This window comes from Rattus rattus, chromosome 11 (assembly GCF_011064425.1).
Source record: "Rattus rattus isolate New Zealand chromosome 11, Rrattus_CSIRO_v1, whole genome shotgun sequence".
NCBI lineage: Eukaryota > Metazoa > Chordata > Mammalia > Rodentia > Muridae > Rattus > Rattus rattus.
In genome coordinates this window covers 49435211-49452029 of record NC_046164.1, presented here as the reverse complement: position 1 = coordinate 49452029, position 16819 = coordinate 49435211, and positions in this window count along the sequence as shown.

The following is a 16819-nucleotide window of genomic DNA, read 5'->3' as shown; positions in this document are numbered from 1 at the left end:
TTTTTTTTTTTTTTTTGTTTTGTTTTGTTTTTTGTTTTTTGTGATTGGGTTACCTCACTTAGGATGATATATTCTAGATCCACCCATTTGTCTATGAATTTCATGAAGTCATTGTTTTTAATAGCTGAGTAGTACTCGATTGTATAAATGTACTTTTTTTTCTGCATCCATTCCTCTCCTGAAGGACATCTGGGTTTTTTCCAGCTTCTAGCTATTATAAATAAGGCTGTTATGAGCATAGTGGAGCACATGTCCTTGTTATATGTTGGATCATCATTTGAGTATATGCCCAGGAACCAGGAGTATAGCTGGTTCCTCAGGTAGTGCTATGTCCAATTTCCTGAGGAACTACTAGAATGATTTCCAGAGTGTTTGTACCAGCTTGCAATCCCATCAGCAATGAAGGAGTGTTCTTCTTTCTCCACATCCTTGCCAGTGTCTGTTGTCACCCGAGTTTTTAGTCTTAGTACTCCTGAGGTAGAATCTCAGTGTTGTTTTGATTTGCATTTCCCTGATGACTAAGGATGTTGAAAATTTCTTTAGGTAGTTCTAAGCCATTTATTATTCCTCAGCTGAGATTTCTTTGTTTATGTCTGTATGCCATTTTAATAGGGTTATTTGACTCTCTGGAGTCTAACTTCTTGAGTTCTTTGTATATATTGGATATTAGCCCTCTATCGGATGTAGGATTGGTAAAGATCTTTTCCTAATCTGTTGGTTGCCGTTTTGTCCTAATGACAGTGTCCTCTGCCTTACAGAAGGCAATTTTATGAGGTCCCATTTGTCAATTCTTGATCTTAGAGCAAAAGCCATTGGTGTTCTGTTTAGGAACTTTTCATGTGTTTGAGGCTCATTTCCACTTTCTCTTCTATTAGTAACAGTGTATCTTGTTTTATGTGAGGTCCTTAATCCACTTGCACTTGAGCTTTGTACAGGGTGATAAGAATAGCATAATTTGCATTCTTCTACTTGCTTACCTTCAATTGAACCATTTTGTTGAAAATGCTGTCTTATTCCACTGGATGGTTTTAGCTCCTTTGTCAATGAGGGTTAATTTCTGTGTCTTCAATTCTATTCCATTATCTACCTGCCTGTCTGTGTACCAATACCACAGTTTTTGCCACTATTGCTCTGTAATACTGCTTGAGTTCAAGGATGGTGATTACCTGAGAAGTTCTTTTATTGTTGAGGATAGTTTTCACTACCCTGGATTTTTTGTTATTCCAAAATAATTTGGAAATTGCTCTTTCTTACTCTGTATAGAATTGAGTTGGAATCTTGATGGGGATTGCATTGAATATGTAGATTTCTTTTGTCAAGATGGCCAATCCATGATCATGGGATTCAATCTCTTTCTTCAGAGACTTGAAATTCTTGTCATAAGTATATTTTACTTGCTTAGTTAGAGTCACACCAAGGTATTTTATGTTATTTGTGCTTATTGCGAAGGGTGTCATTTCCCTAATTTTATCCTCAACCCATTTATCCTTTGGGTAGAAGGCTATTGATTTGTTTGAGTTAATTTTATATCCTGAACACTTTGCTGAAATTTTTTCTCAGGCTTACTAGTTCTCCAGTGGAACTTTTGGGTTCACTTAAGTATACTATCATATCATCTGCATAAAGTGATATTTTGACTTCTTCCTTTTCAATTTTTATCCCTTTTACCTCATTTTGTTTTCTGATTGCTCTGGCTAGGACTTTGAGTACTATTATTGAATAAGTAGGGAGAAAGTGGGCAGCCTTGTCCAGTTCCTGATTTTAATGGGTTTGCTTCAAGTTTCCCTTCATTAATTTGATGTTGGCTACTGATTTGCTGTATATTGCTTTTACTATGTTTAGTTATGGGCCCTCTGTTTCTGATTTTTCCAAGACTTTTAAAAGAAGGCATGTTGAATTTTGTCAAATACTCTAACAGCATCTACTGAGATGATTCTGTGAGGTTTTTTTTTTCCTTTGAGATTGCTTATGTAATGGATTAAGTTGTTGGACTTCCATATATCCCTGCAATGAAGCCTACTTGATCATGATGGGTGATCTTTTTGATGTGTTCTTTGATTTTGTTTGTGAGAATTTTACTGGGTATTTTTGCATCGATATTCATCAAGGAAATTGGTCTGAAGTTTTCTTACTTTGCTGGGTCTTTGTGGTTTAGGTATAAGTGTAATTGTGGCTTCATAGAAGGAATTTGTTAGTGTTTGCTCTACTTCTATTTTGTGGAGTAGTTTGGACCGTATTGGTATTAGATCTTCTATGAAGGTCTGAGAAAATTCTCCACTGAACCCATCTGGTCCTGGGCTTTTTATGGTTGGGAGACTTTCAGTTAAGGTTGTTTTCCATTCATTTAAGCATGAAGAGTCACCCAGTATTTCCAGTGAGTAGATCATGGATAGCTTTCACAGAATCTAGTGGGAATGCTCAAATTCAGTTTTTAGAATTTCTTCTGATGACAGACTATATACATGAACATTTATTTTAAAAACCTTAGCAAAGGGATTAAGTCAGAGTATGCAGGCAATTTTATGGAATGACTGAAAAAGGAAATAGAAGAACTCAGCAAACAGGAAAGGAATCGGCAGAGATGTGGAGGTGATAGATGGGACTTAAAAATACTTCTTGCCTGAAATTTTTAAAGAACTAAATTCTAAAAAGGGAAAGGGACTTTGGATGAGAACATATTTTTATTCAAGGAAAGTTGATGGGTATAGGTTACAAAAATAGATACATATCCTTTGTTTTAGTATACAGACACTAAAATTCATGACCATGATACTTAAGTCATATCCAAAATCACACAGACATAAAGTGATATATTTATAAATACTGCTCAAAATTTGTATTTTTGACAGTAAATCTGTTATAGCTTTTATATTTCCAATTATTTGTTAGATGTATCGATTATGCATCATGGAAGAGGATCACACAGGAAGGGACAGAGTGGAGAAGCATAAGGAAGGGAAATCAGAGGGAGAGCTAAAATTAAGGGCCATTTGGGGAGTTGCATGGAAACCTAATATAGTAGTTTTTTTTAAAACATACACACATATGAAAGAAATCTAAACAGAATCACCAAATAACAGGGAAGATGAAGAACCAACTGGACATCTCTTTTGACCAGATGAAACCTCCAGTACTGGGAATGGGTTACACTCCAGAGAAAGGGTGAGTCTCTGCATCTGTACATTTTTTGTACATTTTCTTTGGCCCTTTTAAAATTTTTTTGTTTGTTCCATCCTGTTCTGGTTTGTTTACTTTTCACATCATCATTATCATCGTTGTCATCGTCATCGTCATCATCCTCATCGTCATCATATGTCAGCATCATAATTAGATGCCTGTTTTCTAATGAGAGAAAGAAAGGATGTGGATTTTGATGAGTGAGGAAGCGGGAGGATTTCGAAAGAATTGAAAGAGCGAAACCATGATCAGAATATATTGTATCTGTTTTCAATAAAAATAAATATATGTTAGCCTTAAAAATAGACATTGATAATATCTTAATGTTCACTGTAGTAGCCAAAGAAAACAGTTCATTTGTTAATAGATATATCTTGAAGGACTAAACTCTTTTTTTTTCTTTTTTTTTCCATTTTTATTAAATTGGGTATTTTTTATTTACATTTCAAATGTTATTCCTTTCCCTATTTCCAATATCATTATGTGAGGTAATTATTGCAATTTTAGTTCCTGTAAAAGATAAGCCACATTCTCAATGAAATATACACTATAATTTACTCATATAAATTACCAAATACATGGCCTAGAGCCTGAGAGTATGAGGATTATTTTTGCTCAGAATGTAATTTCCACATTTTCCAGAAAAACTGTCATTATTTTTCTCCTAATAAACAAGATAAGATGTTGCTTTTGTGTACTGTAGCTACCTCCCTGCCCAGATACAAATCACATAATAAACTTCATAAATAATGGAACCTTTATTATTTCTGAATGATCCAAAATATAGCAGTAGGTTTTATTTTTACTTAGATAGATGACAATGAGGTAAAAGGTTGTTGGGACTACAATCGTGGAATTGATATATTTCAACAAAATATGTAGAAATAATTACTTATATAAATCATATAGATAATGACATTGGGTCCATTTCATAAGATCAAGAACAATTTGCCATTAAATTATGCACTGAGAATTTTAGGCAATGAGCCAGAAAGCCAATCAGTTAACTCAATTTTTACATACACCACATTTAAAAGGAAATGTTCTCTTTCCAAGCATCTGAAAAATTGCTACTTTATGAACCTGTACAGACACGAACAAATGTATAGGTATATACATGGCATAGGAGAGTGATGGTAATTGAAGGCAGAATTCAAAAACTATGTTAATAAGTTTATCAGCATGTGCATTTTAAACTGTCACCAATACTTTGACAACTGCTGTTATGAAAATGCTCAATTATTTTATTACTTTTCCTTAATTATTCATCTTTTGTGAGTTCTATGTATTTCAAATTTGAAACACATCTTTTCCATCTAGATATGAGTTTCCATTATGATAAAGTGTAGAAATTAATTCTAAATCAGAATAAATGTATGAAAACAGTGGTCTAGTAGGTCGAATGGCCCCTCTACTACACGTGCTCCAATTTTCCCCTCAGGAAGTTGCCTCAAGAACCAATGAAAATGGTGTAACACATGTCAAGAGGATCTTGCTAACAAAGCAAGGATACAAATTCTAAACATTAGAAGCCCTTGGTCCTGGCAAGGTTGGACCCCCAGTGCAGAGGAATGGGGGGGGTAGTAAGGGGGATGGATAGGGACAACACCCATATGGGGGAGGGGGAGGGGATGGGGACTTCTTGAAAATAAATAAATAAAATAAAAAGAAATATGCTGTTTTCCAATTAAGATCAATCATTTTACATGGCTTTTAAATGCCAAAAATGGTGTCAAGTTAGAACAAAGAATGAAATGTGGCAACAGGGACTGTCACAGAGATGAAAGACAGAGATTCCTCTCACATGAATAATACTGCAGAAAACACAGTGCTTTTCTGGAGAAAAGACTATTCCACTTTAAAGCTAGGATGAAAATAATGTCATTGTTTCCATGCCTACAGAGAAGACAGACCAGCAGGAAAGTTCAATTGATATCAGATACATCACTCACAATTTTCCCAAAATAATTCAGCTTGATTTCTGTCTTGGGATACTATAAGAAGACCAAGCCCAGGCACCTTTTAATTGTACTATAAATCAGAAAAACTCTGAGATAAGTAAGTGGTTTCTGTTTGTTTGTTTGTTTGTTTGTTTGTTCCTCTTGTTTGTTTGTTGATTTATTGTTTAGTATATGCTACCCGTGGGAAGATGTTCTTAAACAATAGAAAAACAATACTACTCTGAAATCAGAAAGCATCATGAATATGCTGAGTCCAGTCTTAGCTCTCTTAAAAAATTCCTTATATCCACAGATGGTGCAAAAAGGTATAAAAACCTCTTATTTCTTAGATATCTGAAAATTATTTCAAGCTCTAACTTTATTATTGGATACTTTATGTACTTACATTTCAAATGTCATCTCCTTTCTCTGCTTCTCCCAAACCTTCTCAACCATCCTCCTGCTTCTATGAACATGCTCCCACTCCTACTCATTCCTACCTAAATACCCTAGCATTCCCTTACACTGGCGAAACAAACCTTCACAGGACCAAGGACTTCTCTTCCTAGTGGTGTCAGACAATGCCATCCTCTGCTACATATGAGGTTGAAGCCATAGGCCCCTTCATGTGTACAGTTTGGTTGGTGGCTTAGTGCCCTGGAGCTCTGGGGATTCTGGTTGGTTGATATTATCAAACCCCTACAACTCCCTCAGTCCTTTCTCTAACTTTTCCATTAGGGTCCATTTTTATTAAAAATACCATTTTTATGTTTTCATATTCCTTGCCTGAAAGAAAGAGAAAAATGAAATTATTTGTGTGGGGGCAGGTCTTCAAATAGTTCATTTGAATTATAAGAAATCAATTCGACAATTTAACCCACTTCCAGTCACTCTGCTTTGTCAATCATTATTTAAAGTACAAAATTACTTTCTGTTCTAATGACACCATTTATAGTAATATTCTAGAATTCACAATTTTAGAATACTGTTTTTAATCTGGATATAGTTTGTTAGTAGTGCCATTTTACATTTATCAAAACTATAATATGTAAAACATCAAATTATATAAAATCGAGTTATCTTAGTTAAAATCCAAAATTGAAAGTCCAAGAATGGGTAAGGCTACTGATATCTACCCCCTCCCGCCCCCACACACACAAAGAACACGGATAACATCTTCTGGCACTAGTCAAGCTCACCAGGATTGAGGACTATTTCATCCTATAACAAAAGTGGGCAGTGTCTTTAGCAAGGATCTTACTATTTATGTATTTATGTTGGGAAAGCACAGGATGATGAAAATGATCTTTGTTGTTTTGAAGACATCTTGGTCCTCTCTGTCCACTAACTTGTAGGGAATATCCTGTGCAGTGGGATTTTTTTTTTTTTTATTAACTTGAGTATTTCTTATTTACATTTCGAATGTTATTCCCTTTCCCAGTTTCCGGACAAACATCCCCCTAATCCTTCCCCCTCCCCTTCTTTATGGGTGTTACCCTCCCCACCCTACCCCCATTGCAGCCCTACCCCCAACAATCACGTTCACTGGGGGTTCAGTCTTAGCAGGACCAAGGACTTCCCCTACCACTGGTGATCTTACTAGGATATTCATTGCTACCTATGAGGTCAGAGTCCAGGGTCGGTCCATGTATAGTCTTTAGGTAGTGGCTTAGTCCCTGGAAGCTCTAGTTGCTTGGCATTGTTGTTCATAAGGGGTCTCGAGACCCTTCAAGCTCTTCCAGTTCTTTCTCTGACTCCTTCAACAGGGGTCTTATTCTCAGTTCAGTGGTTTGCTGCTGGCATTCGCCTCTGTATTTGCTGTATTCTGGTTGTCTCTCTCAGGAGAGATCTACATCCGGCTCCTGTCGGCCTGCACTTCTTTGCTTCATCCATCTTGTCTAATTGGGTGGCTGTATATGTATGAGCCACATGTGGGGCAGGCTCTGAATGGGTGCTCTTTCTGTGTCTGTTTTAATCGTTGCCTCTCTCTTCCCTGCCAAGGGTATTCTTATTCCCCCTTTTAAAGAAGGAGTGAAGCATTCACATTTTGATCATCCGTCTTGATTTTCATGTGTTCTATACATCTAGGGTAATTCAACCATTTGGGCTAATAGCCACTTATCAAAGAGTGCATATCATGTGTTTTTTTCTATGATTTGGTTACCTCACTCAGGATGATATTTTCCAGTTCCAATCATTTGTCTATGAATTTCATAAAGGCATTGTTTTTCATAGCTGAGTAATATTCTATTGTGTAGATGTACTACATTTTCTGTATCCATTCCTCTGTTGAAGGGCATCTGGGTTCTTTCCAGCTTCTGGCTATTATAAATAAGGCTGCAATGAACATAGTGGAGAACGTGTCTTTTTTATATGTTGGGGCATCTTGTGGGTATATGCCCAAGAGAGGTATAGCTGGATCCTCAGATAGTTCAATGTCCAGTTTTCTGAGGAACTTCCAGACTGATTTCCAGAATGGTTGTACCAGTCTGCAATCCCACCAACAATGGAGGAGTGTTCCTCTTTCTCCACATCCACGTCAGCATTTGTTGTCACCTGAGTTTTTGATCTTAGCCATTCTCACTGGTGTGAGGTGAAATCTCAGGGTTGTTTTGATTTGCATTTCCCTTATGACTAAAGATGTTGAAGATTTCTTTAGGTGTTTCTCAGCCATTGTGTTCTCTGAACCCCATTTTTTAATAGGGTTATTTGTCTCCCTGCGGTCTAACTTCTTGAGTTCTTTGTATATTTCGGATATAAGCCCTATATCTGTTGTAGGATTGGTAAAGATCTTTTCCCAATCTGTTGGTTGCTGTTTTGTCCTAACCACAGTGTCCTTTGCCTTACAGAAGCTTTGCAGTTTTATGAGATCCCATTTGTCAATTCTTGATCTTAGAGCATAAGTCATTGGTGTTTTGTTCAGGAAATTTTTTCCAGTGCCCATGTGTTCGAGATGCTGCCCTAGTTTTTCTTCTATTAGTTTGAGTGTATTTTTACTAAATGACCCCTGTTTTCTGGCAAGGATATTGTTTTATTAAGAAGGGTTCCTCTGTTGAAACTCACTGTTCATTTGCTTGTTTGTTCTGTAAATTGGTATTGAACCTATCCCTAATAAATGGTAGTAATGTCCTTTTGCCACTGAGTATATGCTGAACCTCCTTAATGTCCTTTTATTATTTTGAGATGCTCTCTCACTAAGGTGGGTAAACTGACCTTGATTTTGTTTTGTGGTCCAGGTAAACCTTGAAATCAAAGTCTTTACTCACCTTGCCTGGTATCTGTACATACAGCTCTTGGCCATGAATCTGAGTCTAGCTTAATTTATTTGAATATTTGTTGAGTTATTGCCAAATAATTTAAATTTTATAATAAAATATTTATATAAGAATATTTCCTATGCAGAGTAAAAAATAAGTAATATAAGTAATTTCAACTTATTTAATTGTTTTAAATATATAAATCGTTCTATGTCATTTGATCTTTGATTATATAATATAAACATCTCATCATTGTGAAGATATCCTACTCTAACAAGAATGAAATGGAATAAAAATGTCTGAGTAAAACTGGAAGTGACTCATTAATTTCAACCATCATAGTTAAGAGGAAAAATATATAATAATTTTAATATGAATAGACTATGAAAAATAGAAGATAACACTGGAGTAAAATGTTAAGTGGAGATGGAGGCAACAGAATGGTTGAAAGTAGAAATAAAAATGTAAGTTAAGGAAAACCAAGGCCTTATAATATAAATTTATGAAAGCCCACTATTTTGCCCATGAATTAAATATATAATATAAAGAAAAATAAGTGTAAACAGAATTATTGCAAATGGATGAACAATGATCCGGCCTAAACATATAGGTTAATGAACATAAAACATATTTAAAAGCATATTCCTTCCTCAAGTATTATTATTGTTCTTTAAAGTAACTCTAGGAAACCCTAGAACTAAATGGACTATCACCATTACCCTTCAGTTTCAACCTGACTACATAGTAAGTATCTTTTCTTAAGTCACCCTGATTTTCTGTCCCTGCCTGCTGTTTTGTTTCAGTGATACAAGGTACTATGCAAGCTGCTGGGAAGAAAAGGCATTAGTTGTATTATCCATGGATGGACATTACAACCTAGTATACTGACTCGCTTGGCGAACTATGCCCATTGATGAACTACTGACACGACTACTGGCAATCAACTAGTTTATGATAGGATTTGAGGCTTGTATTGTAATTTTTTGTCTAAAACCAATAAACTCTGAATGGAAAAATACATGGCTACATAGGTCATTGACTTTATTAATAGCAACAAACTACTATTATTATTTTGCTAAAAGGTCTTGTTATTAAACTACATTTTGATTTGCATTTATTGACCATAGATACATATTTTACTCTGTTTTGATCAGAAAGAAACTTCTTTTTGAAGGGAACAATCATTACCACAGAGATTCAGAACATTTTAAAGTTCTGAGAGTAAGTGTGTGTGCTCATCAATTAAATGATAGAAAACCTATGCAATTTTCCCATCATCTCTCCTGAAGAACACCATACAACTGAGTGTGAATAGAATGGGAGAAGGAACAACAGGTAGGCAAAACTTTATATTGGGCATGGTATAACATCTATACCATGGTATGCATGATTTCATAGTATCTATGATCATCTCCACATGAATAGTCACAGAGAAAGGCATTTAGAAACTTTGCTTTGAATGAGGGAGGTATCAGCAAAGTTGTACCTCCAACTGAGAAGCTATTTAACACTGATAAATTTTGGAGAGAGGAAGGCTCAATTTTGTCTGGGTCTTGTTCACTAGTAAGGTGGCCATGCTCTGAATGCAGTCCTACATGGATGAATATATGACCAGCAATAATGAGACTTTATGGGTTAAATTATTTTTTAAAAAGGAGAGCATTTAATTAGGTGAAAATTGTTTTATGGGAGAATCCAGGGAAATTGGTGGATATGGAAGAGGAGAGTATGATAAAAATGCATTGCATGTATAGAATTATCAAAGAATAAACAAAATATTATTTAAAAAGAAGTTAGAATTTGAAGAAGGCTATGTAATAAGACATAGGCTGGAAGATAATGCTTTGTCCTCAAACAAAATTTCAAGCACTTTTTGATAGGATGAAGCAATAAACAAATGATTTCTTTGGAGCACTAAGACATAACCATTGGTTATGTCGATCAGCTATTGAGAACCAACGAGGTTGAATTAAATGAAACTTCACAAAGGCAATCTGTAATTTGGGAAAGCTCACTGCCTGTACGAAAGGGGCCAACTTGTAACTGTAGTGTTTCTGTAACTTGCCAGCTAATTATCAATCCTAAATGGAGTGCAGCAACATTTAATCAGTCTTGCAAATACAATTTTAAGCAACAAATTCATACTACAGATATAAATAATGAAAGTGCGGTAGATTTTGTACATGCAAATGTCTGAGTATATTAAAGAATATGTAAACAATGGAAAATATAAAGATAACAGTTTTTAGAGGTATAAGTATGATACACACACACACAGGAACATAAACACATGCATACAAGCACATACATATGTGTTGTATTTATTTTTATTCAGTTAATATATACATGATTAGAAGAAACAAAATATTTAATTAAGTAGTAGTGTGTTAGTAGTTTAGACAAGAATACTATGGAACAAGATGGAAACAACTTGTTAATTGCCATAAATTGTTTACCATCTAAGAAATGAAATGGACACTTTTGTTTTGAGCAATATGATAACTTACATTATTTGAGTGTACTTTTTAATTGTGACATATAATATGGAAGATTTTGCATTTATTATATCCGTGTTTTAAGTTAAATGAGCAACATATGTTTCTTTAATAAATACAAAGGCCTTTTATAATGCTTAATATCTAAACTTCAGACAACAGTGCTAAATCTTGCTTATACCCCTCCAGTATGTATTTCTTTAATATCATGACATAATTAAAGAATCAATAAATATAACTAATATAGCATTTTCTTGCATCTGTGATGCAAGAAAATATCAAAGCATCCAATAAAGCTTTATAGTTTTTCATGAAATACTCTCTCATGCTTATCATAAAGTACTAAGTTGCATTAGAACTAAAATAAGTGTAGCTAATACCCATTAGTTTCAACCTAGTTTCACATAGTATTTAGAAGTTGTCCCAGTTAAATCATTCAAAACATAAATCCTGCTAGGACAGCGGAGTTTTGTCCCTAAGGGCCCTTTTCTATAATTGCAGAGCCATCAGATTTTTAAGTCACATGGAAAGTCAATATGGAATCTCCAGGGAAACCAGCTCTTCTCCAACTTTTCTGTTTTTCTGCTACTATGTTCACCTCATTTCAACTCTCATTCAAATTTCAACAATCGCAAGAGTAGGCTTATTTCAGAGACTCTTGACATACATTTTTACCTGGCAGAAGAATCGTACACCCTTGGGGATCATATCAGAAATGCCCCACTTAAAAAGAATGTGCGGAAGTGCATTTACAAATGCAGCCTTTTTTCAGAAGCACAAGTCTATAATTTTCCTCAAATGAAGCTTGGCCTTTGATCATAGTTATATCGTGTATCAAAGTCATGTGCAATTATAAAAATTCATGAAAAAAGACAGAAACTCAAGCAGCTGTTCTCATAAGAGAGGCCAAAGAAATGGCAACCAAACAACTTTTTTCTGTATCTCGCCTTCATTATAAGCTGTAGTAAAACCACCAAGAATGTTTACTAAAAAAAAAATAAAAATAATAAATAAGAACAAAGCAATATCAAAATGGCACTTATATAAATATATTTAAAATAATATATTACAGAATTATCTTACAATGTTAAGAAAAAGAAGTGAGAAAATGGTCACAGTGTATTAGACGATTCTTTAATAATGAATCGCAAATGAATGCAGCTATTTTTTTATAGGAGTAAATTGAAGTTACAGTATTTCTGTTGTAGCAAAGAACTAAAATGTGGCAAATTATAATATATGAATATTTAAAGAAACTAATATGCTGCAAAGCATAACACATGTTTATTTCCTCAATATGCATTTAAAGAACATGTTAAATTGTACATTGATGTCATTTTTAAAAATGTAAATTCCTACCTTGATTGCTGAGCTCAGTTTCTGATTGAATATGTAGTTCTTTTCTTTTCAAAAATTCTATAAAGAAAGGTGGATTGAAAATAGGAATGGGAAATGTATGAAAAAAATCAAATTTAATATAAAAATAATGGCTTTAAAAATAAACATTTATACTAACAAGTAATGGTAATTTTTAGGAAAATGAAAAAAATGAATACAACTAGGAAACATTATTAGATATTCATATTGAATTCTGACTCTACCTGATTCCTGAGTCTGCTTGCCTGTGACTACCATCACCTTATAGGCACTTTCTCTTATTGGGATTGGCTATATATATTAGCCAATGAAAAAACACATGCTAGCACATTGGATTAGAAGTCAAGATCTAGCATTTACATAATTGTAAATGATTCACCGTAAAATCAATGACAAGCAACACTTGTCATTGGGCTAAAGGACAGAAAATAAAAACACAGTGAAAGAAAATCAGCCAGAAAACATGATCATGTATGTGACAAAAAAACCTTCAAAACCAGTTAGAAGAGATGAAGTAAGTCACATATCTCTTATCACTTATCTCTAGGAAATTAATACTCTAAATTTTGCTGAAAAGTTATAAACAATTTCAGAAAACAAATACCAGTAGAATAAAAGATGACACCCAAAATAGTGATAGTAGATATATTCAATACCCCATGTTTACCAATAGATCACTCATCTGGACAAAATTAATCAAAGGTACAATTAGAGTTCTTAAAATTATTCAAAGATGTACTGAATCCAATGGAAGTAACAGATAGGTACAGATTATCACTATCCTTCAATAAAGTGTATGTTTTCATTTCAGTAGAGAGTGAAATTTTCACTAAAATTGATCCCATACTAAGCAAATACAGGAAAATTGAAATTACAATCTGCACTCAATCTTATAATATGAAAATAAGCTACAACAACGATATGTAATACAAAAGGAACTCAGTTACTAAACTGTGCACTAGTAAGTAATATTTTGGTCATGAAAAGAGCAAGAAAGAAGGAAAGAAAGAAAGAAAGAGAGAAAGAAAGGAAGGAAGGAAGAAATAGATTGAATAAAAATTAAAGCAGGTTAATAAATCTATGCCTTATAAAGAAGACAATCTATAAAGGGAAGACTTTGACTCTCAGTATATATTTAAAAATGTAAGAGAACTCAAATTAACAACATAAATGTTCACTTGCAGCCCTTGGTGAAACAAGAAAAAACAACTCCCAAAACAGTATGTGGGAAAGCACAATTTAAATTAAGATTTAAGAAAATAGAGTGGGGATAAATCATAAGTACAAAAAGAATGTAAATCACAGAAAAATATTGGTCAGGATGTTTGAAAAAGAAAACCAGATTGGAAACTGTTGGGGGTAAATTAATAAAAAAATAATTTTCAAATTAGTGAAAATACAAGTGAAGATGTAAATTTTACAAAAGATATAAATAAGGAATTCAAAGGGACACATTTTGAAACCTTTAGTAAAATTTTTGAATAATTAAAAGAATATTTTAAGACTCATGAAACATATGAAAATCAAACAAAGATAAAAATCTGTCTTTTAACAGGCACATAACTAGTAATGAAACGGAAGCAGTAACAAAAAATATATGTATATTACTCTAGGACTAGGGAGTTGACCAAGTAGCAAACAACATATTCTACTCAGGCTTGAGAGGACAAAAATACTGTTCCCATCAGGAAGCTTATAACCAGTATAGCATGTGCATTAGGAAATCAAACTTATTTTCTAATCTTGAGAGGAGCTGAATGCATGTTATGAATATACATATGTAAAGGCAATTTACTAACATGCATAAAGAGTAAAAATGAACCCCCCCAAAAGAGTCCCAGTTAAAAATAGTTCAGAAAAGGACAGAGTCACTGCAGTATTTTACCAGAACATAAAAGAATTAACCCTATGAATACTTAAATTATTTTATAATAATAGAAAATGAAGAAAGGCTTTCTTATCAATAATACCATGAAAAGAAGATAAAGACAAGATAGCAAACAATTTTATAGACTGATCTTTCTGACAAATGTAGATATAAAAATATCCAATAAGGTATAGCAAAACTGAATGATGTTTTCAAATCATCTGAGTGATGTGATTCAAACTCACATTAAAAAAAAGTCTATCACCAACAATTTGGTTTCATTTCAGAGAATCAGGATGCTTAAACATCTATAAATCTGCAAATAGTACCCATCGGGTAAAATGACACAATAGAAAAAAAATCCAATGACAATTATAGTAGATACAGAAAAGGGCTTTGACAAAACCTGTCTCCTCACATTAAAAGTCATGAAGAGGCTGGAGTATTACATCAACATAATACGATAAACTTATACCCAACATAATACTAGACTAATCAAAACATAGTGTTTTCAGGAACATTGGGAGCAAGACAAGGATTTCTAATCACTCTACTCTTGCTTAAATAATTACTTGAAACCTTGGCTAGATGAAGCAATAAGACAAATGAGGAGAAAACTAACAAGTATTCTTATTTGTAGATGATATGATTCCACATATAAAATTAAAAGACACCCCCCCAAATTCTTACAGATGATTAATAGTTAAAGCAAAGTGACAAGGCAAAATAATTAATACATAAAAACTAATAGTTTTCTTATAGATAAATGACGACACACTGAATATGAAATCAAGGAATTGGACTCCATCTGAAATAGTTACATACCTGCAACAATAACAGAAAATAATGCAAAGACCTGGATATAAATTTAAACAAGGAAAGGTAAGACCCATAACAAGAATATTAAGACACTGAAGAATAAAGTACCAGTATTATAAAACTATCCATCATATTAAAAGCAATCTACAAATTCAGTAAGATTATGATCAATATACCATGACCTTTCTTTGCCGACAGAACAGATAATCTCATAATTTATATGAAGCCACAAAAGAACAAGGAGAGATAAATCAGTCTTGAATAAAAATATGCCATGGAAGGTATTAGCATACTTGATTTCAAGTTTTACTACAAAGACAGATAAGGGAAATAACACAGAGCTTTCACAAGAGCAGAATAAAACAGATTACATCAAACTAATACAACACCATGTAACCACAACTCCCTGATATGTTACAGAGATGACCAAATAGCATCGCTAACAATTATTCTTGCAGAACAGGTTATCCCCATGTGAAATGAGACAAAAATATCAGATCTTTATCTCTTGACAAAACTCAACAGAAAATGCATCAAGGACTCCAACATAAAATCTAATAATCTGAAAATACTGGAAGGAAAAGTGGAGAGTACACCCAACTTTCAAGGTAGAGATAAAAATTCAGGCAGTTTCTGATTGCCCTTTCCAGGCAGCTAAACCTATATGACAGTCTCTCTCATCAGGCCCTATTTGTATCACGCTTGATGAGAAGAGCTCAGTAGATCTGCTCAAATTCAGGGACTTCCTAAAGCCTTTGAGTTGTTTATTTCTGGAGCTGAATAGCTTCCATCAATGTTAGAATTTTTTTCTCAGAGGAAATTGATAAACAACAATTCTAAATCAGTATAAAACAAAATAACTTTATTAATCAAATTACAGTTATATAAACAAGTAAAAATACTTCTCAGATAAAATACAAGGAATGGGGAAATAGCCCTATTCAAAATGCCACAAATACACCAGGAAATATCCTGGAAGTAACGAGGAAAGTTATCAATATTGATAATAAGGCATTTCTTTCCTGGAGGTAAAACAAAATTATATATTTATAATCTTCTCTAACCCATTTGTCAATGTTTCAATGAGCCACAAATTTCTGTCAGGAGTAAAAAATTTTTCTTGTGTCGTGGAAGTTTTTAAATTGTTAAGACAAATACAATCACACTATGAATATGCTATTTAAATTACTAAAGCAATGTGAAATAAAAATGTGAATCACAAGTAAAGGTTTGTGCCTATTGAATTGTCTATATCACTAAAAACAGGCACCGATTTATGAAGTTGTGTCCATGGAGTCACATGCAGATAAAAGTATTAGACCGATACAAAATTTAAATCTGAGCCTATTGCTCAGACTTTGAAAGTTATAATAACATGAATAAATGTGCGAGTCAAAGAGGTTGATCTCCAGTAAATCAAAGCAAAAACAGAGAATAAATAAATAAAACATAAAACAAAGCAAGTATTCAAAAAATTATATAGCACTGTTAGTGAAGTTATATTTTTTATATAGAAGACACCCAATAGCCTACCTGCTGTGTGCCCCTCATAGAAAAGAAGCCATTAAGATGTATAAGAATATGATGGAGAGATGGGAGAAAAAAGGATAAGAGAAAGAAAAAGTTTGAACACAATGAAGAAAGGAGGAACTGGAGACACAAGGATAGAGAATAACCTGATGTGAGTACCCTGCCCTGCCTCTTGAGTCCATTGTGATTTCTCTACAGTGCTGCCTCTGAGGGACAAGTTTGGGTCTATGACCATGTCTGTGTTGATGACCATGGTTCATATTACTGTTAAAGGCCATCAGGATATCCCTGGCCTGAAGGGCCACCTGGAGCCCTGCTGATGTCCAATGACTGTTTAAAACTAGTCCAGCATCTCAT